This window comes from Pogonomyrmex barbatus, unplaced genomic scaffold (genome assembly GCF_055798465.1).
Source record: "Pogonomyrmex barbatus isolate J1 unplaced genomic scaffold, ASM5579846v1 scaffold16, whole genome shotgun sequence".
NCBI classification, from domain to species: Eukaryota; Metazoa; Arthropoda; class Insecta; order Hymenoptera; family Formicidae; genus Pogonomyrmex; species Pogonomyrmex barbatus.
Window position 1 is genome coordinate 4,731,960 of NW_028297112.1, and position 26,185 is coordinate 4,758,144.

General features: G+C 40.1%; 1 protein-coding gene across 1 annotated transcript in view; it reads right to left on the reverse strand.

The window, feature by feature from the left end:
- Positions 1–26,185, reverse strand: part of LOC105423430 (uncharacterized) — a 200,579-nt gene that overhangs the window by 166,325 nt on the left and 8,069 nt on the right. The gene's annotated exons all lie outside the window — the stretch shown is intronic.

Consider the following 26,185-nt stretch of genomic DNA (forward strand, 5'->3'; position numbering starts at 1 on the left):
TCGCCAGTTATTGGCCACATTATCAGGCAATCAGATAAAAAATGTTGCAACCACATACGGATCGTCGTATTGGGCACCGTGTATGATTTTCTAAAATTTCTTCCGGCGTTAGCAAGATTATCGACGATACCGGAGCCGCGTGATGCGGTTAAAAGCACGGGGGGAGGGGTAATAGTACGGACCGAGGCTTTTAGAGCGACGGCGGTGGATATGCGGACTCATCCCATAATAACGCTGCCCAGGTAGATGCAGTCCCGCTTTATCGAACGCAGTGCACGACGCGAGTTAAAGGCCCCGTGCGCGTGGCGAGCCGAGCGCGTATGCGAGCCCATGGAAAATTCTCATTTGAATTGCAGAACCTGACGCGGCCGACTGATTGATTCGTCAAAGCCGTCGCCCGATTATGCCGGCAAAGCAGATACGACGGGCGAGAAATTTTTTTCAAAAGAAAAAAAAAGCACGATGGGGAGGGGGGAGAGAGATTTTTTTTCCGCGTTATCCCTACGCGACATCGTCGCGAGGCAAGAAGAGGTAATTACAAGAACGACGTCTCGCCATGACGGCGAGATATTGATAAAGGGTCATAAAGAAACGACGGCATGGTAAAGTATAGCGCAGTTGTGCTCCACGTTGCGCTCGCTTAAAGTGCACTTCGACGTACCTGTCTTGCCCTGAGACATAATAAATTGATATTCGATTTTATTTCATGCTCTAAGAATATCAGTATCGATATATGCGTTATTATATATCGCGTATCCCATTGAATTGTTGCAAACTTTAAGGATATCGCGGGATTCTATAATACGTACATACAAAGTCCCCAGTGACGGAATCGTTTCGTTTGTGCGAGCCTCAATAGCGGAAATTAACGTACTCGACAATCGAGAGATTCAGTATCGTCGTCGGAATTATACGGGGAAGTTTTGTTATCGACAGACGCTCGGCGGAATGAAAAATTCCTCAGACGGACGCATATAGCTCACGACCTCCGACAATCGTAGACAGATTTACGACATTAGGAAGCGAGATCGACTGCTGGCTGGATCTTTCCCGTTGTCGTCGTTCGGCTTTTAATGAAAACGAGCCAGTCGTATTCCATGTCCCGACGCTTTGTCTGCCGTATCTGTAATTACACGGGGGTGGTGAATTGCGCGATCAAAGCCGCTTCGATATCGATGTAATTGACTTTCGAAGTTGAAACGCTCCAACGATTAAAATCGCCGTGTAATGACAGCGCCGTGTTGCGTTAACACCGCGATGCGGCGATTACGCCGTTAACTGCATTAAAACGTACATAAACTCCATCCGCGTACTCTCGGCGCACTTGCTGTGTGCATCAAACGTGCGTATCGCACTTTCCGAACCACGAGACTGAAATTTATCTGATTATTCCGTGCGGCGCAACTGCCACGAAATCGGTACAAGAAGCTTATAATTATGCCGCTAAAGCTCCCCTATTTAAAATTTTCCTTCATTCTCGACACGTGCTTTAAAAAAAAAAAAAAAAAAAAAAAAAAATAAACAAATCCCGCTTCCAATTCCCGACTGTCCGCATATTTACTATGAAATTTGCAAAATAAAAATTGATATGCTTTATAAAATAAGCGGTGGGAAATATATCGTAATAAACAAAAGTGGAAAATGGTAACGTTGTGGGAATTTCACAAAGCGACGCGAATTATGACTCAGAATTTATGATATATCTTTGACAGCGATGTTAATTAGAGCTATTTATCGTGATACATTTTAATCTCTCATCTTGTTCGTTTGTTTGTGTAATGAATATAGCGAGCGACTTGCAGCAATAATAACGTCAATTTCGAGGAGGAGTTTAATGGAAACGCCGCGTGAGAAATTTCATCGTCGCACGCAACGAATATCGTATTCGTAATTACTGTAGAATTTCAGCGGCGGGCAAAAGTCACAGGATAAGCGAGCATTAAACGCGTCGCTGCGAAATATACGTCGCCATTTTCCGCGTAACGGCGGTGTGTAGGTTGAAGGTGCACACGTCATTTAATGTAGGGCGAAGGTGTGTTAAACGCGGAATGGCTGACTCTCTAGCTAGCTTATAATATCCAGGAGGCGAAATTACTATTCGCACTATGATTACGTTGAAAGTCTTAATATCTAGAAATTTCTACGTGGAAATATAAATAAATGATCTTCACGATTCGTTTCATATCCATTAAAATTATCGGTTCACGTCCCAGCGTAAATAAAATTACATTAATCCTTTTTTATCAAGACGGATTTATGTATTTTCCGTAATTCGTATGAAAGCGTACACCGAGAACAGGTTCCTTCCCGTCCATCTTGCCGAGTAATATTGAGTCAAATGAAAGACGCCGCGATGTATCACCGGAAGTCAAACGCGGCGCGTTCCGGCTGTCTCATAACGGCTCCTTCGACTTTAGAAATCCCGGAGTCCCATTTAACCCTTTGAGATCGTATATCCCAACGTGAAGAAACAGATTATCCTGATGCATTACTTTCCGATGGCCGCCGGAAAGAAGGAACGGGATCGCGCGAGGGAATGCGGACGTCAGCCGGCAATAACTCCGATAAACGGCGGCACATTGAAAGGGTCAAAGAATCATTACCAGAAAAGCCCATGCGCCATACTGGCCATTTCGTCGATATTTTTTTCAATATTTCTCTGTTCATTAAAATAAATAAAAACTTTGTTAAAATGGTCATAAACAATAGTTCAATATTAAAGAATAATTTTCAATTTCTTTCCCGCTATATTTATCGAGTCGAGATGCGGTATAAAGGATTTTAGATTTATTCTCTATAAGAGATAAAAATATTACTCTTTTTATCATAAACTTTTTATTTCGTAAATAGAAAAAAATACGATTACGGTTCACCATATGGTTCACCGGTGCGTAACTTTACATTTATTAAAATATTTCCAATAATTTTTTATTTTATTTATGATTAAATTCGCCGTAAAATTTTTATAATGGAAAAATTGTTTTTATGTTCGTCATCGAGTTATTAAAATATCAACTCTAAGCTGCAATCCCCATCATCGCAAATCGACTTAGTATCCATCAAAAAATTTAGTGCTATTTATGTTATTAATTTATTGCTCTGGTCTGAATTTACTTCAGCCATTTAGCAAAAGTTCAAAGTTGAAGGTCAGCTTGCCGTTAAGCTGAACCCCCGTAATAAAATATATGAAGCGTATCGTATCAAAAAAATAAATACACCAGAATTTGTTGCGAATTTGTTACTCCATCATATGTATGTATGTCAGAAATTCGATATCAAATAATAAAAAATAGAGCAACTAATTAGCAAAAAATAGCGCTAGAAAAATTTGTATCCATTTTTTTAATTTCTTGATTTTTTTTCGTGGCTGTGCTAACTTTATTCTTGTGCTACCACAGACATTGTTTTTACCGAATCGATTGGAGCAAAAAAATTGGGCAATAGAGCAATTAATTAATAAATTCGGACTAGAGCAACAAGCACATAAATAACACTAAATTTTTTGATGGGTACGAATTCGATTCGCGATAGTGGGGATTCCAGCTTAATAGAGATTGAAATATCTTTGGTATTTGATGATGTCTGATGCGTCCGATAGTTTTGAAACACTCTGTACGTCAGACAATCGTGCGGTTCGTGCTTAATATTTGCGCCTCGTTTTTCTTCGTCAGCAAACGGGCAAAGGCAGCAGCCCGAGGCCGACGTGAGCGTCGGCACGCGTAATTTACGGCGCGAGTTTTCAAAGTCTTTAAAGGCGCAACGCGCGCTTCGTTTAATTACTCCCGAGCGAAAGCCCGGCTCACTCTCGATCTCTCGACATAGTTCCGAGCAAGGAGGCGGCAGACAGAGCGGGGAAGATGGAATAATAATATAGCGGAGCGAGATGAAATCTTTCGCGATCCGCGAATCCCTCTATTGTCCATAAGTATGCGCAAATTCCGTCGCCTTTGTTTGTCGAAGTCGCTCGATTTGCGAAAACGTCAGATATTACAAAAACAGAGCAGTTACCGCAGCGGAAAGCGGGAAAATCGGGACCAATTATTAAATTATGCGCACGGTCCGCGAATCCGTCAAAAGTGTCGGCCGTAATGATACGGCCGAAAAATTTCGGGATCTCCGAGTTTGGTTTTATAAGCCGAGCATGCAAGAGTGAATTTATGAAACGCGCGGGCAACGATGCTCTTGCTAAATCCGTCGGGAGAGAAATTGCGTCTCACGCGCAAGACACATCACATGCAATAAATCACTGAAACGATAAAAATAATCGAGTCGAGATGCGGTATAAAGGATTTTAAATTCATTCTCTAGAAAAGACACAAATATTACTTTTTTTATTATAAACTTTTTATTTCGAAAATAGGAAAAATACGAGTACGATTCACCGGTGCGTACACAACTTTACATTTATTAAAATATTTCCGATAATTTTTTTACTTTTTCATATTTTATATATTTTTTATTGCTAAAACAATATTCCAATATATATATTCGAATTCGAATAAAAATTATAGTTAATAGCACAATTTCTATCGCTTTATTCAAATTGCTTATTGCAATATTATTCGAGTTTCCACTTGCAGTTCAAAAGGATTTTGCACAATCGATATATCGAAGAAAAAGACTATATGCTATAAATAAGCTGATAGTTTTCTAAAAATCACATTTCCATTCATCTATGACGTTTAACACGTATGGCTCATGAAAAATGCAAGAGGAAGCATTATGTAATCCGTAGCGGCAGAGTGGATGTAAATTTCGTGCAATATGTGGCTTGGTTAAATCGGATGAACCCTTTAATGCGTTCGACATCGCTCGTTAGAGGACTTCAACGATATCGGAACGCGCGAGAATACATTTCACGAGAACGCGAGACGAATGCGCGACCGAATAACGAAACGATGATACATTCTTTCCTCCCCCTTCTGCCCTCCCCTCTCTCCCCACCGAATGCAGCATCGGTATCCTTGAAGCAATTCTAATTGATCATTTGGCGGAGTTACGATACGCGCGTCTACCTTCTAGATTTCGCAGAAGCAATATTACAATTCGTTAATGAGGCGCACACACGCATCAAGTGTCGATCGATCACGCGTTTCCTGCGGCTGGATCATTACTTGGTATAGTTAAGTCATGGCGCATTCGTCGAACGAACAAAGATAGAATTGAATAGAATGGAACAGTGCTTAACTCAACACTATATTGGGATTGATTATGACTGAGCCATGAATTAAGTTTCTATTGATATTAAAACGATCCGACTGTTCTCTCCACTATCGATCTATCGGCCAAAGCTCTTAATTAGAAAAATGATAATCGTAGTTTACAGGATATCACGCATCAAAGCGTAGTGCTAAGTTATAAAACCAAGATACGAGTGGCTACTCGCGATGAACGTCATGGCCGTGCGCCGACGCGCAAGCAAGGCGCGTCTGCATGTAAATTATGATTTAAGAAAAGAGAAGCAGAGAGGGCGAGACAGAGATAAGCAGGGAGGAGAAGAAAGGAGAGGAGCTACCGCGCGAATCTCGTGCGGTGAGATCACCCGGCGAGGAGCGACAAGAAAATTAATACTCCGGCGCGCAGAGCAAAAGCGAACGAGGGCCATTAAAAAGGTAATGGATGCTGCCGCGGCGGAGGAAGGGAAGAAAATGCGAAAGCTCCGGAGGAGCGAAGCGCCGGTAACGACGTCCCGTCAAAAGAGTCGTCGCGCGTTCGCCGTACTAATATTACCCGCGCGCATGTATTATGTATAACGCGAGAAGCACAATGACGAGAGAGAGAGAGAGAGAGAGAGAGAGAGAAAGAGAGAGAGAGACACAGGCATCAGTGTGCCGCGGGCTGTTTCGATTCGGCCATTTTTTCCCACCGCCCTTTTCCTCTCGTTTCGTTCGTTTTCTTTTGTTTTTTTTCCCTCTCCCTCACGCCCTCGCTCTTTTTATTCATCCGCCCGACCGGCGGAATGCGTTAGCATACTGACGAGAAAATCCGTGGCGGCTACGGCGACGGCGACGACGACGACGACGACGACGACGATGTGTACACGGCATAGAGAAAGAACGGGAGCGAAATGCACGCGCGCGTGCATACGCGAAACCGACGGTAACGAATACCCGTACGATGATCCCTCGGGCGAAGATAATGACGTTAGGAAAAGTACACCACCGCCGTCTGCAATGGGCGCCCGCCGCAGCCCGCGATTCGAAGTCGTCGGGGTGTGCAACGTCGGCAATGGCACGCCCGTCGGCTTGCACATAGCGCACACAGCGCACACACACACACACGTGCATGTTTGCACGCGGGTGATGGGTATCTGCATCTCGACTGTAAATACGACTCGAGCCGCGCCGCTCACGCGGTTTTCGGCCGTCGCCTCCGCCATCACCATCGTTACCATCCCTTTCGGGAGAGTTAGCTACCTTCATTCGCCTCGGGTTACGCGCAAACACGCTTCGGCTTTGAGGCACTTTGGCTTGACTTTTGACCGGAACAGCGACAATTACCTCGAATGCCAGATTCGAAGATAACGTTTCAGTCGCGCGTTAGGTAATGTTTACCTGACCTGCGACCATCACTGATTAATCGCAGGATTAATTAGCTTTCGAAATGCCGAAAATTAACATTGCCCATGGCCCACTGGCCATTTTTTGTAATCTATATCTATACGAGATACAAAAAGGAATTTTTGTATAAGAATTGTTGTAATTTTTTCAAAGAGAAAAAAAGATACCAAAATATTTAGCATTTATATACCATCGTTCTCCAACGATGAAATTAATAATTATAACATAAGACGATCGTGAGACGTTAATGAAAAAAGAAAATATTGCAACATTTACGAGTAATATTTCACAGTCGTTCGTGTAATTCGATGTAAATTAAAATAAAGCAAGCTACACGTAAAGTAAATGATGTTTAAATGAGTTGAAAAAAACTGAACATTAACATGGCGTGCTCTACGCAGTAACGTCCGCTTACTTATCTTCTATCGACCACGCCGATGTTACATGCGGCGGCGTAATCGCACCTGCGGCGATTCCGAATCATAACTCGAACTAACGAAGTCAAAAGTCGGAGGGAGTCGGCAGCGGCACGCAAACCGATGTAACGAATGCACAAACAGGCGCGAGCAAATAACCGCGGCCGTAACGAAGTTAGGGAAAAATACACGCCGGAGGCTGGCTTCCAACGCGATTAGACTTGGAGTGTGCTCATTGGTGTGTAGACAGAGCGACTCTGTTGAGGCGTTCAGGCGATTTGCCACGAGATAAAAAGTCTTACCACGAATGGGAGGAGGTGCGATAATTTTCCTCTTCCGTTCTTTGCGAAAGCGACATAAGTCACTTGATACTTTCGTTCCGCCATAATAAAATCGACGAAGGAAGTCGATTCTTTTCAGGATAATCTACTTTCTAAATATAAATTACTGACGTCATCATTTTATACAGATACATATCTTATGTCTTACTATTACTCATACATATATGGATCTTATAAAATCACAGATATTTATTTCAGACTTAATCGCGAGTCCAAGTAGATTATATAGTTCGATAGAATTCAAAAGGTAATATTTTTCATTGCACTCAATATATAATACTGTGAATCTATTTCAAAAAAATAACAGGCAAAAATATAAAAATATTCAATTTTTTATATCTATCGATAGCTATCACAAAATCGCGAAATGAAAGAAGCAAATAGATACTGTCTCGAACTGTGATACTGTGCTCAACTTTTAAATAATATTTCATAACTTTTGTTATATTTCGAAGAAGCGTATTCGCTGCTTCGACGCCCACAAAGAATAAAAATGCATGTAATAATAATTTCGGATCGTATTTGAATAAAAAATAAATTAATTAAATTCAGAATTAATTCTTAATAAAAGTATCGACGCGTCATTAGCGCTTTGTGTGTTTCTTTTACAAAAAATTAAAAACCAAGTTTTTCTTGCAAAGTTTCACTCAAATAAACGATGAAGCTTCATTTAAATTTAAGTAGAAATTATTCTTTCAAAATGTTTTCACTCAAAGTTTAATTATTTGCTAAGATATCAAATGAAACATAAAGAGAATATAAAAAAATGTATACGCAAAAATGTAAAACACAAACGTAAGTAAAAAAGCCAAACGTTGTTGGCTTCTCTCAAGAGAGATATTGTTTCCCCAAGAAAAAAAATTGACATTAAATGTCACCGAAAGAGATCTGTTATTAAAATTCAGGTCGGAATTATATCCGTATATCTGTGTTTCTACGCGTGGAGAAAAGATGCATATTTGCACACGGATATCTGCATCTCGACTGTAAATATAGCGAGAGAGAGAGAGAGCCCGGCGTTCCGCCGCACGGTTCACCTCCTTCGAGAGCTTTTTGCCACGACTTCCACGCAGAGACACGTATCGCTCGGAAAGTGTTTACCTTGCCGCGCGTATCAATAATACAGCGTATTTTCATCCGTATCCGAGCGACTTTACGGGTAGAGCCGGGACGTCGTATCGTCTGACAACGGCTTAACTTAATCCCGTCGACGACAACACCCGTGTCGACACGCGCGCACAGATGCCACAGACGCCAATGCGATCTAAACGCATTAATATTTGCTCCATAGATCCCATCGTTATCCTTTGAACTTGAGCATTTTTACGCTCTGGTATTGACACACATTACACAACGCTATACCTAATAGCAATAATTATTTTTTTTTAATATTTATCCTTGCATTACCGCAAACCTTAAACTAATGGAATATCTCATTAACGAATTTATTAAATAATATAATATTAAATAAAATAAACATACACACACAAAACACACACACACACACACACACACACACAAAATATATATAAAACCTGCGAATATAATAGTCTATGATTAACATGTCTGTGATATGGCATGCATCTTTCACGGATGTAAATATGGTGTTTAAAAATTAAAAACTTTTTACTTCCTCCTGCTCAGTACATTAACTTGAAATTGCACGTTGCGATATCATTCAATAATTTACATCGACGAAAGAGCAGCGCGCGGCACCGCATAATAAATGAACATGCAGTTACATGGAGATATATAAACGCGCGCCGACGCCTCGAAATCACGATTAGCGATCGCACATACGGTACTAAAGATAGCATTGCATAACGCGCACAGCCGCGTTGCATATATGGCAATTTAACCCTTAGGGCGTGCGTGATGTCGACACGACGCAAATCTACCCGTAAACTCGAAGCGCAATTGAAAGTCGACAAAGCTCATCATCATCATGTCCATCGTGCAATATTATATTATTATTCGTATAAAATTGTCGTATTGATTTCATCAAAAGATCAATGAGTGCTTTCACTCTGACATAAAAGGCTTTGGCAACGAATGTGTACGAGTACTCTCTTTGAGCCAATTTAATTGCGCTACAATTCAACTTGGTTAGATCTGATAAGACTACTTGATTAGATTAGATAATCCTCGCGATAATTAGTATGTTTAAAAGAAATTTGCCATCTGTTATTGATAAAATCTAGAATTGTAAATGTCAACGTGTTATAATTATTCCAATGCGCTAGATTGATGCGAAAGCACGATAATGAATGATTTAAATTGATAAAGAGCCAGATAGCTGAAATTCAACCGTTAATTCTTAATATGTCATATTCTTCTAATTGTTATTCTTCAATGTCTATTCTAATCCCGAGCTTCATGCAGACTGATGAGCTCAATGAAATCAATAAAAGAAGATAAGCGAATAAAGATATAAATCACAGAGGCGTAATAATGTTGAAATATATCTCATCGCAGTCAAGCTTCGAAATCTGGATTTTACGTTCATTAATTTTATGATTTACAGAGATATTTAATTTTGTTCGATTAGATGGACTCATCTCTCGTTAATTCATTCCGCGCAAAATCATCTCGATAGGGTGATCTGTCTAATGAAGTACACTTCACTCGACACCAAGTATTCTAGCTCGAGGTAATGAATGTACAAACAAATGCGAAAAGCCATTCGCGTGTGTTGGAATATAAAGCTGACGGCAAACTACGGTCCCATACGCAATTCTGCGAGAAGTCGCGCCGACGTGCGCATAAAGACGATGCATATAATACCGACATCTCGACTGCAAATACCGTAGCAAAGCGAGCGGGGTAAATGTGCATGTGCCCGGAGAACGACTGCGGCTTTGATCTTTTTAATATCAGATTTCGGGGCACGGAGTATCAATATGACTTATGGCGGTGAAACCTACGTTCCCTCATATATCGATTTAACGTGCATATAAAACGATTGATATTAGATGCTGGATAAATGCAATAAAAAGCTCTTAAGATCTATTTTTTTGATTATAGAAGATGGAGTCGTTGACAAAATTGATTTCAGATTATATAGACATACATTCGCTTTCCGAAATAAAAGATACGATAAATAAAAAATATCAGAATGTAACGGAATAGCAAGAATTTGCTCACGACAACGCTATTTTTTTTTATATAATGTGACTTGCGTTATGTAGAATATTAAGAGACCCTGATTGAGCTGATATGTACGCCATAATGCACTGTATGCCAGTCGCGCTTAATAAACATAATAGCGACATAGTGCGAGGAGAGATAGAATGCAATATTGGAAAGTACATCGACAATGACTGGGATGCATAATCGATAGCTAGCAGTGTGCGTTACCGCGTTCTCTCTCTCTCTCTCTCTCTCTCTCTCTCTCTCTCTCCCTTTTTGCCCCTGCCATCGAACCTCCTCTCTTTCTCTGCCAGGGATAATGACTTTATGAAAGGCGTATCGACAGTGACCGAGCTTCCGATACTATTCGAGGACAAGTACGCGGTCGCATATGCGGCGTGCGGTGTGTTGGGATGCACATTATGCACGAATCCGTAAACACGTCGGACAAACCCGATATTGTGCACCGCGGACGGTTTTCGTCCCTTGTCTCGTAAAATCCCTCGTCGCGCTGCCATCACGAGAGCATCGTTTCGGAATAATGGAACGGTCGTCCCGATACCATGAAGCTCGTTAATAAGAGGAGCGGGAGATAATGGTGTGTCCTCGAATCGAACAAACGAGAGGTATCCACCAGAGACTTCGCGGCCTTTGATCGGTCCAGCGTTTGATGAAGCTCTGTACACGTTTAGCCGGTCATTGGCTGCGCGTAAGCTCGACCGAAATCCGATCGAAAAAAGCGTTTTACTCTAATTAACGTCGATTTAAGTATCTTTCGTGAAATCTCGCACGACGGACTCGATACGTTTCATTTAAAATGAAGTATACCTAATCTAACATTCCTGATTCGTCGGAACGTTGATTCAAAAGAAAAAAATTAAATACCCAATTACATAAGCAGAGGAACTTTCGATACGCATTTAATTATCTTGAAATATGAAAATATATTCACACAAATATGCGAAAAGTTGCATATTTTTATAAAACATGGAAAATAAACAATCATCAACATAATAAAATTAAATATTTCCTCATACATTGTGCTAAAACAAGTAATTACAATTGATTTAGCTTTCAATATACATAGCTCGCTTTGAGCTTTTTGACGCTTCTCTGCCGTCAGCATAATAGAATTAACAGAAGTACTGCCCGAGGGCTGACCTGTTTGGTTTGAATTACGTATTTGGATGTCCGTATTTGTGCGTTGTGTAAATGCGAAGCTCGACAGCATCGTGATCTAGTAAAGGCAACCACAACTGCTTCCAAACCGGATGAAAATACAGTTGAAACTTTGCGTCTGGGGGGGTTCCCGAGAAAATGTGTAAATGTTACGAAGCGAGATTCCACCGTTAATGAATTAGAAATGAACTATGCAGCATAGCTAGACCCATCGTTTATGTGTTTAAATAAAATATCATTGTAACCGTAACAAAAATGTCATCTAAGCGACGTATCGTCGAAATTTTTTGCGCGTTCGATGGATATTGATAAACGAATGAAAAATGTTCAAACTAAGCAAACTCTCGCAGGCGTATCAGTGATAATGTGATTTTTCTTCAATTGTACGCTATCGAACAAAAACAAACGTTATTGCCTGTCGAAACTATAGTTTCCAGGGAAACGAAACGAAGGATTTTACGCGTAACACCGGATGTTACACCGGGGCTTTCCCCGAAGTTCGAGGGTGTCTTCCTTGATTCTGGAAAAATCGGTTTGCGAGAGAACTATTCCGCCGTTTCTTGTTTGCCTTGCCGAGCGCAACTTCGTGCAACTTTCAAAATTAGATTATGCCCTAGTCAGCACTCGGAGATACTCCAAAATTTTACGCGGTCGAGTGAAACCAGTTCAATTGCGATTCCACGAAGGAAGGGGGGCTTGCTTTAACCAGACGGCCTTCAACTTTCAATTGTTTTTCTAATATCCCAGTCCGCCGGAAACGGTTGCGATACGAAAAGAAGAATCCAACGGCGACAACGAAAGATCAGATGAAGATACGACCGTTTGTGAAGAGAATATTCAAGAAAGCGCTCCTGAAAATTTTCCCGAAATTTTCCGAGAAAAATCCGGAGAATGGAAACGAATTCCTTTTTATCCACGGCGTAATGTTGACCCTTCACGTGCAGGGTGCAGTTTCCGGAACGATGAGATGTACAACGCGGACAATCCAAGTTCTTGGGAAGTCGCAAACGGCGCGCCGTGCGGCGCGGCAAACTTCCGGAATATAAAATAAACGCGCGGCATAGCGTCATAAGAGTGAATCGGCGCACAATCGAGGAGATATTCGGAGAAACGTTGTAAACGTTAAAGTTTATATGTGACATTTGGATGGGAAAATATTGCTAGAGTTTAAAAGTCAGTATGATATAACAAATTACAAAAGACTAAAAATTAGATATGAATACATTAATATAAAAAAAAAATCACTCATTAAAATGTTAATCTCATAAAATAATGGTCGAACAGCCATTAGTTTCAATTACTTTCATTATCCAAATAAACACACATACACACACACACACACACACACACACACACACACACACACACACACACACACACACACACACACATAGAGTATATTTAATAAAATTTGTGCTATCTTCTCAGTTATTTAATCAATTGAATAGATTCGATGCCTATCGAATATAGCCGCGAATCGTATTTTTCAGTCACTTCATTTTCGCAAATAGCATGCGGAAGAAAAATATTGGAAAAAAATTACTTTAAACCGGACCGTTTATTTTACCGACAGACATTTATCTTCCTTGCCATTTCATGTACAAACTAGATAAAGATGCGCTCGCAAACTGCGCCCATACGACTCTCGCCGCGTTATCTTGGTCTCTCCTTCAATTCATCCGTCAATCTGTAACGGGAAACATAAAAAGCAACGTAGATCAGTGCACGGAACTGAAACGTAGAGCGTCATTTCCGACGGAACACCAAAAAGGCAATGATACCAGAGATACTTCGTTGAAAAGTAGCGTCTTTTACTACACGAACAAATAAGCCTAGGTCCCCTCGCTGACCTCTCCTTCCCATCCTCTTATCTTCCTCTTCTCGATCTCTCTCCCTCTCTCTCTCTCTCTCTCTCTCTCTCTCTCTCTCTCTCTCTCTCTCTCTCTCTCTCTCTCTCTCTCTCTCTCTCTCTTTCTATTTCTGTCCCTTAACGCCGACGTCGCGATGGCACGGCGCGATACAGCATGATAAAAACGCAACCGTGAAAACTGACAGGAACACCCGGCATGGGAGTAGTCAAGGTAACGGTGGTTTATTTCGTGCTACGAGTAAATTACCGACGCGGCGCGGAAGGGAGGAAAAGTCGAGGGAGGGTTAAACAGAAACGCGTGGCGAAGAAAAAAGCAACGAGCGCAAAAAGCGTGTGTTCGAAGGAGGATAGGTAAAGCGCGCGCATTCCGCCGCATTCCCCTTTATTCCTCTTCCCTCAATCCCGCCCCTCCCCCGCTCCACGGAGTTACCGCGCGTCATCACACGATGCACCACGTGCATGCATCGCATACGCCTCTGCGTTTGTCGACAATACCGCCGCGAATGTTGTTAATTGCAGCGTGCTGGCAGAGCAAGCTTTCCCACACACGCCCTCGTCACGGCAACGAAAGTTTGTCGACGCGGCAGTTTAGCGTTTTTTGCGGCAGGCAGAACAGGCGAGATATTTCAATACGCGTTTTTCGCATCCCGACGGGGATATGCGCTTTTTCCCCGTTAATCTTTAAAAAAAAAAAAAAAAAAAAAAAGCGGTAAAAACTTGATCCACATTTTCCAAAGTGCTATCTTTTACCGTAAAATTGCAACGAGAACGACCTCATCCGAGAAGAAACAATTTTCTCCTCAGAGAAACTATTAAAGAGAATGAGAATTATATCAGAAGCAAAACTTACCAGTTATTCTTAAAGGCATTATATAATTTTTAACGTCGTGCCGCTCGCTGATTCGCATAGATGGAAAAATTATGAAGAAAAAAAATAATTAAGCTATCCACATTTGGTTCGCACAAAGACGCATTAGCAATGCAGCAAAAAATAAAATGTGATTCTTTAAAAGGCCTTGTTTGGTATTCCGAGTGTGAAGAACAATAGTTATGATGAATCTCAATGTCCAATTTCACGAATCATTTTTATTATACCTCGCTTTCGCTTAGAATTTATGAAAATATGAGGGCTTCGCTACAAGGTTAAAGCTTTAATATTAAAACCGTCTCTCATAAATCGTGCGATTTGAAAACTTTCAAGCTCCACGAAAAATCCCATTCGAGGCGAGCGCGCGAATGTGGAACGCACTTTCGTGCGAGAAACCGCTAATATCGTTAATGACGCGCTTAAACACGCCGTTTTTCCGGGAAATCTTTTTACGGCTCGACCGTAATCTGCCGCTTATTCTTGCAAATCCGGGCCCGGGGATGTTCATCAAGCTGGCGATCTCGCTTGGCCGAGTTTAAAGTGCAGCCCGGTGCGGCGGTGCAACGAATGCATTATGATCGGTCGATTACATCCATGTGCAAGACATGTTTTCTTTTCAGCGCGCACTTTTCTCGTAGCTATATGCAAGATATACCGAGGGTGTTTTGTTGAGCTTGAGAAGTGTCTCTTCAAACTTGATAACTTCCCTAACAAAAATTTCATTGGCGCTTTCCATGTTCTTTCGAGTTTTTAACGTAAAATATTGGATTATACTTCGAACGCTTGTGTGATCTTAGTAAAGTTAATAATTGAAATTATTTTATTCTTTTTTAGTGAATTTAATTAAAATTTTTTATTTGTTCCCGTGAAATTTAATTCATTCCGATATCGTGTAATTTTATGTAATTTTTCGATAATTTCGCCTAATTGCGCACTTTTATTTAAATTCATGCAAAGATAAAGTCGTCTCAAAACTGATCAAAGAGTATATCTCAAAGCATAATACGAGCCTCATGTAGAATACGGTGTGTTGCACTCGTGCATGCGCTCCGCATTTCATCGTTCTGCGTTTCGCGTTTCTTGCTTGAAAGAACAATCAAGGCGCGGACGGTTTATTTTGCGCCAGGACGGAATTGCAGAGATGCAACGGTGCAGAATACGAGAGAACGGAAAAAAACGGCGTGGCTTGACAAGAAGCTTACTTTAACGGAAAACATGCCTATAACGTATATCCGTCTAGTTTTAGCGTACCGCAGCTGTTAATTGGCAATGTAAACAGGCGCAAACTTTTCGGCGCTCGTAGCGGCGTCCTTTGATTACGATGTAATTAATGTCAGTGTCGTGGATGGCGGGATTGTCAAAAGTTTCGGTGCGTTTCACTTCGACGATCGCGAACGTTGTCTAAAAGTAGATTAATGATCAAATATGATGCGATTATTTGATTAACTCCTAACTGCATACTAACAAAATATTTTCATTATATAAAAATTGTTTTACTTACAACTATATATAATAGATTTAAAAAAGAAATTATTACTTATATATATTTCTTTAATTATATTATGAATCTTTTTACTTTGTTTTTATATTAAAAATGTATCAAAGATTGTAGATGCGTTTGCAAAAAATTACACATTAAAAAGATGTTCATAATTTAAAATTATTTAAATATTTATTTTATACAAGAAAGACTCTCTTTCTCTCCCCAAGTCTTCTTTCTTTTTAAAATTAAAGAAACATATGTTTCGGCCAATGCAGATATATCGCGAATCGTGATAACATCGTTGTTTACGATTGTCGGCATTACAAACGACTGAAATCGCGTCGAGGTTCCTTTTCTGCCCGAATATGGAAAGGAGACAATATCATCCGACCTCGTAAATGTTAACGCCACGCACGTAAAGCATAGTCGCGACAAGGACCGGTGTAAGATGTCAGAGCACTTCGCGGTTCCTCTCGTCGTCGCTTTATATTCCTCGCGTTTCTTGCCAGGAAAGGATGAGCGATACTCACGGCAGTTTATTTCGCGCCATGGTCGCGCATTAGCAGTCAACTGGAAACCCGGGCGAAAAACGCGAACACGGGGGAGAGGGACGAAATGGCGGCGGCAACGCGGAAAAGGACGGTCTTCAAGAACGAGCCAAGAGAGCTGTCTCGTCTTTCGAGCCGTTGCACAACGAACCGCCGACCGCCGCCGATGAACGTGTCGTTAATTGCTACCGCGGAAGGCACCGCAAACTTTTCGACGCGCAGCGCACCGCGGCGCTGAAACGGACTTTCGTCGTTGGGAAACTTGACGGTCGTAATTAATGTCGCCTTTCCGCGGCTGCGAGGAAACGCGGGGCGAGAGCGACGGGGACGAGGACGACGAGCTCTACAACGACGAGGGCTCCCGTTCTGGAGAAGTTTCAATACACAAGTTGCCGGCGATCCCGCGAGCACGGCGCGAGGAGAGGACGTCGTAGATATAAACCTCGTGAAACAAGAAGTTCCCGGAGGCGCGAGGGCATACGTAAATGGGAAACAATGCCGAGCCGGGCATTACTTCTGCTCGCAAACCGCTCTCGCTAACAATGCTCGGCAGCCTCTTTCTCGCGCTATCTTTTTGCGACTGGATATGAGATATAAAACGGTTGGCCGCGCTCTCTGTCTCTCCGAGAACTCGACGCAGCCTGCGATGAACTTTGAGGTCTAATTTTACTACGAATTTTTAACGTGTTAGTGACACGTTTCCGCTGCTGGCGAATTAACCTTACGGTAAGAACACATGACTTATAACGCTGGTGCAGGTCAATTTCTTTTGCAAAATTTTTTCATATCGCGAATATGGATTTCTGTATAGTTAGCATTCCATTTTTAAAAATTCGATATATATCGAATATATCGAATTTCGATAGAATTTCTTCTGTAAAAAGTTTTGAAGTTCCTGATAGCTTGTAGAATAAAGTAGCTAAGTAAATTATAAAGGCACAAGAAACTTCAAGTAATTTTACATGCAATAAAGCCTTTTTATATATATAAAAATATTACTGCGTTGGTTTGTAAAAAGGCAGGTCGCCATTTCCAAGTTTAACAATGCATGTACTATTGTAGTCTGAGGAGATTTAATACTACCACTAAGTGGCGGTGCGAGAGTCGAGCTGAATCCTCGAATAAATAGTCAGCTGAATGAAAAAAATTTGCCATAATTATTTCCTTTTACGGTCCCAATCTTCTCGCGTTCTATCGTTCGTTTAATTAATTTCTATCTCAAAGAATTTACTATAAAATTTTACGTTAAAATACCAATTGTGTTCGTACGTGTGATTATGCAAAACAAATAAATAAACTCGTTATTACGATTCAACAAATTTTACAAAAAAATTAAAGAGGTCGCTTTTAATGCGTCAAAGAATACTTCATAATCCCGTTTAATCGCGCCGGAAATTTTAATGAATTAAATAATGATTTGTATCGCATGCAATTAGCTAGCGGCGATGTCGCGTCGCGAACGGCATTCAACCGACTTTTAATGGAACGCATGGAAACTCGACGCGAATAAAGTCAACGAACGAGTAATTTCCGGGCGTAGCGCGCTAGTATCCGCTGAAAGGCTGGATTTCTGTATTATGCCGGGAATCGAGCGGAGCTATCGTCGTAACAATCGGCATCAATCACGGACATGAAGTGGATTATATCGTCGCGGCTTATCCGCAGTGCAAAATATCATCAGATGGGATCTACTACCTACCACCCCAGCCTTTGCGTATGGAAAATATCGAACCGCCGCGCGTTTGCAATGTAAAATGTGCAATAGAGCGTCGTCATGTAATGCACCGGGTGGCACGTAACACGCGACGTTAAATTATATGACGACGGCGACGACGACGATGACGACGACGATGAAGAAAAAGGCACGGATGAGGACGACGGATGAATGGAATTTATGAGGGGAAAAAAGTGGTTTAATTGTCGACGAAATACCGGCGCCTTGTTAAGAGTAATGTCACTAATATTTTCTTCCACGCGAAGCAAATGATGAAGTCACGTTACGTTGGAACGAAGCCAGGCTTTAATTCGCGCCGCCTCGCGCGAAGGAGGAAGTGCGAGACTCGGGAGAGTAGATCGAAGCGGAACGTCATCGCAGGAAATGAGAATGTACACGGCGCGGCTGCGCCGCCGAAAACACGTGGTCTACACCGGGGCGAGACTTCCGTAAACACCCGCTCTCGCGACCATCGATCCGGGGAGATTCCCATCGAGCTCCTATTTAAATCCTCTCGGGTGGAAAGAGAGGCTTTCATTCGTGCACATTATTCTTTAACGCTAAGCCACCGGGGCTATTTTCCGAAGCCGTGCGGAAGCGGCTTTCGCCGCGGGAAAAGTTCACCGGCTACGGCGTCTCGGCGACACGGAAATACGCCAAATCGCATCCCCACGTGCTAAAACACCCGCGGAATTTATATCTTACCGCGGGCGGTGGATTAGCGACACGGCGGTAGATATATGCATTTTCCACGGCGTATCGATCGAAAGGGGAAACTTTTAATTAAATAAACGTAGCGGGGTGGAAAGCATCTCTCCCGGTTTAAAGCACCGTTCGTTTGATCCACGATGCGAACGTTAAGATTATACGTGAGCACCTACGTCGACGTAAAGCCGTTCAACAAAATTACTTCTCGGCTCGAAATTTTGCGAGAAATTGGAAACATACGACTTCTCTGGCGGCTCGCGCGGCCGTTAACCCAGAGCTTCCGAAAGTTTTAACTAAATTCAACTTGGGCACAAGGAAAGTAAAAAGTTACGCGAAAGTATTCGCGCGTCCTTCCGACTAATCTGCGCGAGATCATTAACGTGTACTGAACATACACGCCTCGTGATGCTTAGTCATATTCATACTCAATCTCGTAATCACACGCTGATTCAGCTGAATGCTCTTAGAAGCGAATAATTTCGATTTAATTAAAACGCAAAAATAATCAAATTTCGAAATCTTTCGTCAAGTCAAATGTTATAAACTATTCCATAAAGTTTATCCACAGATATAAACTTTAACAAATTTGCAGAAAGCCTTTCTTTAATAAATTAAAGAAATATACGTATCTAATAAAGTGATAATTGAAAGATTCTGACAAATTATGTCTGGGAAATAAAAACAAAATCTTATTGAATTAATTCTAGAACTTTAACAGCTTAACTCAAAATTTAATTAAAATATACAATGTTGAAAATCCTATCATTTTGGAAAGGATGGCGTTCCATTAAATTTCTGACGAAGAGGATTAATCCCTGAATACGCTCCCAAAGTTTAATGCAAACGTCAGAGAATAATCTGCGTGTAATGTATAATAAGAGCATGTGCCGTACGATATGCATGACGCGTACGCGTTGATATCTTATCTGTAACAAACTATTCCACAAAGAGTATTTAAATCCACTGTATTACAAAAGAATATCGCACAAGGTCGTCTAGATTTATAATAAGCATGATAATAAATGTTAATGCTCGATAACGAGCATAGCATTATTAATCTTGTTATTCAACTGTATATAAGAGAAATATATAGATATGTGTTTTTAATAATTTTATGGTCACAAAAATATCGCGGAGAAAACTATCGCTGAAATGTACAAATTTGACCAAATATAGATTTGAAAATAATTTCGGACCATCAAAATAATTACAGAGCGCTCGAAAATAATGATAATATCACACAAATTTTTGACATTCTACTAATAGATTTGAGCATTCTACATAATTATTTTGATGGACCAATAAAATTATTTTCAGATATCTCTGTATCTGACCAAATTTTCAGATATTTCAACAAAATTGTTTTTTTTTTTTGCGTGCGGTCACCGTTTCTTCGACATTCGAGTAACGATCCACTGTATAAAATTAGTAAAACGATTTAACTTTTATTAGTAAAACGACTCAACGATTAAAGCATAGATTTAAATACCGCGAAGCTAAGCTCACGCGAGACAATTTTCCGCGCTTTCGCGATCTATAGGTCGACAAAAGCGATGCAAAAAACAAAAGCTTTACAGGACGACGCATGGGCCATCGCGAACGAAACTGCGAGCGACATACAGTAGACGAGCGCGAATGGAAAAAGGTCTTTCGAGAGGTGGAAGCGGACGCGCCCCCGGGGAATCGTGCCAAAATTGTTAACGGCTGGGGGACAGCCGTGTTATAGGTGGCATGTGCTCGCAATCGGTCGTCCGACGAGCGAGAGAGAGAGAGAGAGGTGGAGACAGGTGGTCGGCGGCCCTGAGATACTGGTCGTGGAACTGAGGCCGCTTTATTGAACTCGCACCCGATAGATACGCCGTCCAGTCGAAGCATGTGCGAATCTATCGGGACTAAGCATGCCAAGTATCGACGTTCCGTTATTACCGTCGAAGATGTTAAAAGTCGACACGCCTCAACGTGGTTCGACGAGGGAATATTACAAATAATCGTCGGACACGACGAGGGAACTGATAAATAAAAGCTTCTGGCGAAGACGGAAAGGAAAAATATTTCATAGCGATAAAATGAATGTGTTGTGTAAATATTAGTAGGTGGTATTATGGACCATGTAGATATTATGACCATTCGTAATATCTCTGTAATTAAGTGATAAATCTTGATAATTATTTATGGACTCATTTGTTTAGTAGCGCATCGTTGTGCAATGGCGCTAATATACCAATACATTACAGCTGACATCTGTTATAAGGCATTTTTAATGCTTTTTCGAGTATTTCGAAACTTTTCCAAGATACATTTTAGCAAGTATATTTTCTCATTTTTTTTTAAACCTGAACATGAATTTATCACATGTATATTCATTTAACATTTTATTCGACTATACATATTTCGAGTTACGCAAAGTTAAACAATAGCATAGCTATTGTGTTAATAAAATTTTCTAAACTAACATGACTATTTTCGAGATTTTCATATTGAAGTAATTCTTCAATAATAATTTAAGTTCAGTTAAAAAATTTTAAAAGCACAAGTGTTTTATAAAAACTGTCCTTTTCACAGTTTACTTACGTTTGATTTATCTTTTAATTGAAGTAAATTATCTCTCTATCTCTGTCTATTTTAAAATTTCGCGATTATATTGTAATTCTTTCTAACAGTTTATTTTAAATAAATATAATTTTATAATAAAATATACTGTGTCTTTTATAAACAAAACCAATTTTTGAAATTTATTTTTGATGGCTCATATTACTACCCCTGTTCCTCTTCGATCCATTATCACTACATTTCTATAAATAATTTCTATAAATAATTCAATGCAATAAATATTTTGTAATTTTGAGTCTAGAATCTATTAAAAAAACACTTTCATGAATATAACTGTTAAGTTTTCAATTTACAGTATCGATTATTTACAAAGTTATCGGACAAAATATTAACGCGTAACCATAATACCATTTTCTCCTCTAATATTTTCCAAATAATTAACTATGTTGCATTAAATGTTAAACAAAGAGACAAAATATCGACGCTATCAAGATACAAATATCGACACAAGATACGTGTCATCCCCATCCCTGAGTCCGCCGTTTCTTGCAACTCATCGCGATTCCTCTTTTCTTATTGTACCCACTAACGAACAAGAAGGACCGGACATGGCGGGTTCTTTTTTCACGATTCTCGCGGTGTTGTGCGCCGAGGAGAAAGAATTGAGCGGAACGAAAAGAAAGACGGAATAATAACACCGCGGGACATCTGCGGTTGGGCAGAGATCGAAATACGAGATGAGGGCTTTCGTCGTTGTCGCGGCACAAAGCGCGGATACAAAGCGCGGCACGCCAAGAAACACGCGACGACATAGACGACCAGACGGGACACCCGATAGATTCGTTCGCACGACTAAACAAACATCTTTTCGAAGGCGGCGCACGAGTCTGCCACTATAAGGTATATACGAAGTAGTGAAGAAGGTGTAAGCCAGTCGATACTTTTTTCTCGGCCGAAGTAATATTTCGCGCTAGCAAGATACACTTCGATGAGCGTATTTCACGCTCGAAAGTGCCGAATTACTTATAGCGCAGATAATATCGCGAGATCGATTTTAAATCTTGACTGTCGTGACTGTCGGGACTTTCCCCTCTGCTATTTACGATCGCGGCGCGCGAGATAATCGAGATCTTGTTCTTAAAATAGTTCTTAACAATACTAGCGGTTATAAAATGAGACATGGAAATCATACCTGAATGAAAGAAAAGTGCAAATGTAGCAGACAACACTCGCCCGCATAAATTAATTTTGCGAATTATTTGACAAAAATTATCTTGAAAGTATTTTAATCGCGAACGAATTTGAAAAGATGGATTTATCTCACATTTAGCGCACCAATTATTATTCCGTCGATTATAATCAATGAATATTATGCGTACAGAGCAAAAACTTAAACAAAGACAAAACGGGGCAATTTTTCAAAGAGATGACTCGCGCGTAACGGCATTTGCTAATGCAATGAAAAGCTAATTAGAATCACGCAGACGTTAATTAAGTATCGATTGCCGGCGCTAACGAGGCGCGTATCTTTTTTTAACTCTGAAAGAAACGTCGTTCGCTAGTTCTGTCCTAAGCAGACACAGACGCAACTCCTTCGCGACGCGAGTAAGCAGAAAGATGCAGCAACGAGGAATCCCTCGGAGATTTCAGACACGCTTTCCATGGGGGCCTTTGCTTGTTCGCGCGTATGCGGCCGTTCTCTAAAAGGTCAAAGGGACCACGTCCTCATCTTGAAAACATTAATGAGCTGCCTGCCGTCAACGATGTACAGTGTACGTACTCGTTGTACGCCTCAGGATGCATGCGTCTTTCTCGAAAAGGCGCGGCACCGAGGCAGAGCAGACGAGAATCGTACACAGCTGTACAGGAAGCTACAGAAATACCTCTAAATTTGAAGGGAGTTTTCCGGGAAATTCGAAATTAAGAGAAAAATTTATGTAAACGTGCACCAAAAAAAAGATCTCTTTATCATAAAGATAAACTTCAATTTGTCTCATCAAATAAAAATCAATAGACAGAAAAAATAGACAGAAAAAAGAACAAATATGTCTCTTCTCTAAAATCTAAACATTGTTGGGGAATTTGGAAGAAAATTTAATTCAAAATTTCAATTTTAAATAGTGGTTATTATTCAAACGACTCACACTTAATATCTATTTAAATAATACTGAAGCTTTCTAATTTCTAATTTCGCTTTACAACAACAGAGTCACAACAATTTCATCAGTGATATTCCTCCATCATCTGATACATGAAGAAGCGCATGTCGAACGACATGTGTTGCATGTACGTAGACTAACAGAGTCTATCGACTATCGCGCAATTTAACCTGCTTCGAAAGTTCCGGCCGATTCGCTGCAAAGCTGTCGGTGGCACGCGAGTGAGCGCGGAATTCCCTCGTCGGGAGAGAAACTCGTTTATCAAAATACAGTTTATCCGAGATTACAATGATCCACCGTGTGTGCGCGAGCGCGCGCCACCGTTGCATCGGATAGGGATTATTTAGAGGAGTCATAAATACGCTGCATTTAAACCGTCCGGTGAAGGAAAGCGTAAACAGAAAAATGCTCGTTAGAAAAAAATACCAGCGCGCACGCGCGAAATACTGTAAAATAATCAGAGGTGCTCGACTTTGACAAGGCGAGAGATAACGTTCCCGATAAGTCTCGTTGACAACCCAAACACGAAGTTTGTATCCATTTTTGCTCGGCGAACCGTATGAATGACGTAACAGCGGAAGTCGAACATTGAGATTGAATTGATGCCATTAGCGTCACGCTCCCGTATACTGATATGCGTATTGCATATCTGAGAAATTTCAGAGATAGAAACAATACCGGGAAAAATATCTTGATCTTTAACGTTCAATTTTGTCAATCTTCGTCAGATTCTTATTAATAAACAGACGATTTTATCTTAATGATTAAATATTTTGTTGAGGTATTCTGAAAACAATTTAATAATTATAAATTTTCATAATAATCAATATAATAGAAAATTTTCAATTAAGGAAGGTTTTAACGGGATTTTATACTGATTGCATATAATTAGAATATTCCGTATCTAATAGGAAATTTAATGCACTATCTATATACCATGCAATTTTGCGACACGTACCATGTTATGCAACTTGTGGAATATATATTCCCCCCATACACGTTTCGAAATACGTTATCACCAATACTTCACATAGTTTTGGTGCTTTACAGTCCTTGCAGCGTAATTATGGAATGATCGCATTATAATGACCACACATGGTACGCTATCGATTATCGATGCAAATCGCGTTAATAAATAAGTGATTTGCGAATTGGAAAACGCACGATCGACCGGCGACAAAACCATACTTAAATCGACGAAGCGCGACGGCGGAGCGAACCGATAAAGCGTAAAAAAGAGTATGAAAAGAAGTATCCCCCTTCCTCCCTCCCTCCTTCTCTTTACCGTGGAATTGTTCTAGATTTATGAGCTCCAGGAGTTCAGCCATTCAAATTTTTCAACCGCTCCTTCTTGCCGGCCTCGGCCGCGGGCTCTCAATCCAACGAGGCGCAGAAGGAAACCGATATAGAAATGGAGGGAAATAACTTCTCTCGCAGAACGGCACTGGGGCGGTGCATGGATCGGATATTGATGAACTCTAATAACGTCGATATAAAAATTTGTAAAGCCCGTCTACTTCGATCATTAGAGTAAAAAATTGCGTCGCTGTCACAATGGATCATTAACGAATACATCGTTCATATCGTAAGTGTTTAGTTCGTATTATCTATTTTATAACAAATTCTTACGCAAATTGGTTTTTTTAACATTTAACATGAAATATGTACTGATTGCTGCTTACATGAAATATCTCGGCAATTAGATGCAAAGTAAACATATATGTAAAAATAAGATTTACTTATTTAAAAATAAAATTGACTATAAAGATTTCATTTCGGTCATCGATAGATATATCGTTATATAATACATTTCCAAGCAGAATATTTTACCCTCAGTGCATTCATACGACATAAAATTCCACGCCAAGTCTCTTAATAACAAACTTCGTAGTCGCAATATAGCGATAGAAAATGCGCGAAATAAAACTGTCATTAAAAGTTGACAGGCTGGACGAAACTTATAATACTATGGTAAGATATACTTTCCCTGAAAGAACTTCACCAATACATTCGTAACATATAATTCTAACGATACGATACGAGCCAAAGAAAAAAAGAAAGATTCATGAATAAAAGATACACGTTGACACAGTCCATATTTTTCCGAGAGAGTCTCTCGAGAAGCATCTCGTCGCGATTATGCGAAGTTCGGTTCTCTGATAAAGATTTTCTCATTTTGCTGTGGTATAGTTCCATTAAAAGAATTTTCAAACAATGTAGAACAAAGTTGGAGCAATTCGAAATGACTGTTAAAATTATTTTCAAGAAAGACAACTAACTTTTTTTTCTTCTCAGATAGTGTAATCTTGAATCTCTATTGTGTATTATGTACATTGAAAATAGAATAAAAATACGAATTTTAATATTTAGATTTTAAATTTGTATATCAGATTTAATATAGTTACTTAATTCTAATTAATAGTAATATAATTATGCATGATACTCATGTCAATAAGAAAATTTTTAAATATTAATTTCTTAGGTGCGCCAAGAATTCATTATTACACGCTAATTTCAGCTGCTTTACATAAATGTAAAATAATAAAATTTATTTTATACAACGTAAAGTAATTTCTATTTCTATTATCTTATTTTATTTTCGAATAACTTAATTAAAATTTTTTTGAAATCCAATCCAAAAGTCTTAATAGACATTCTCT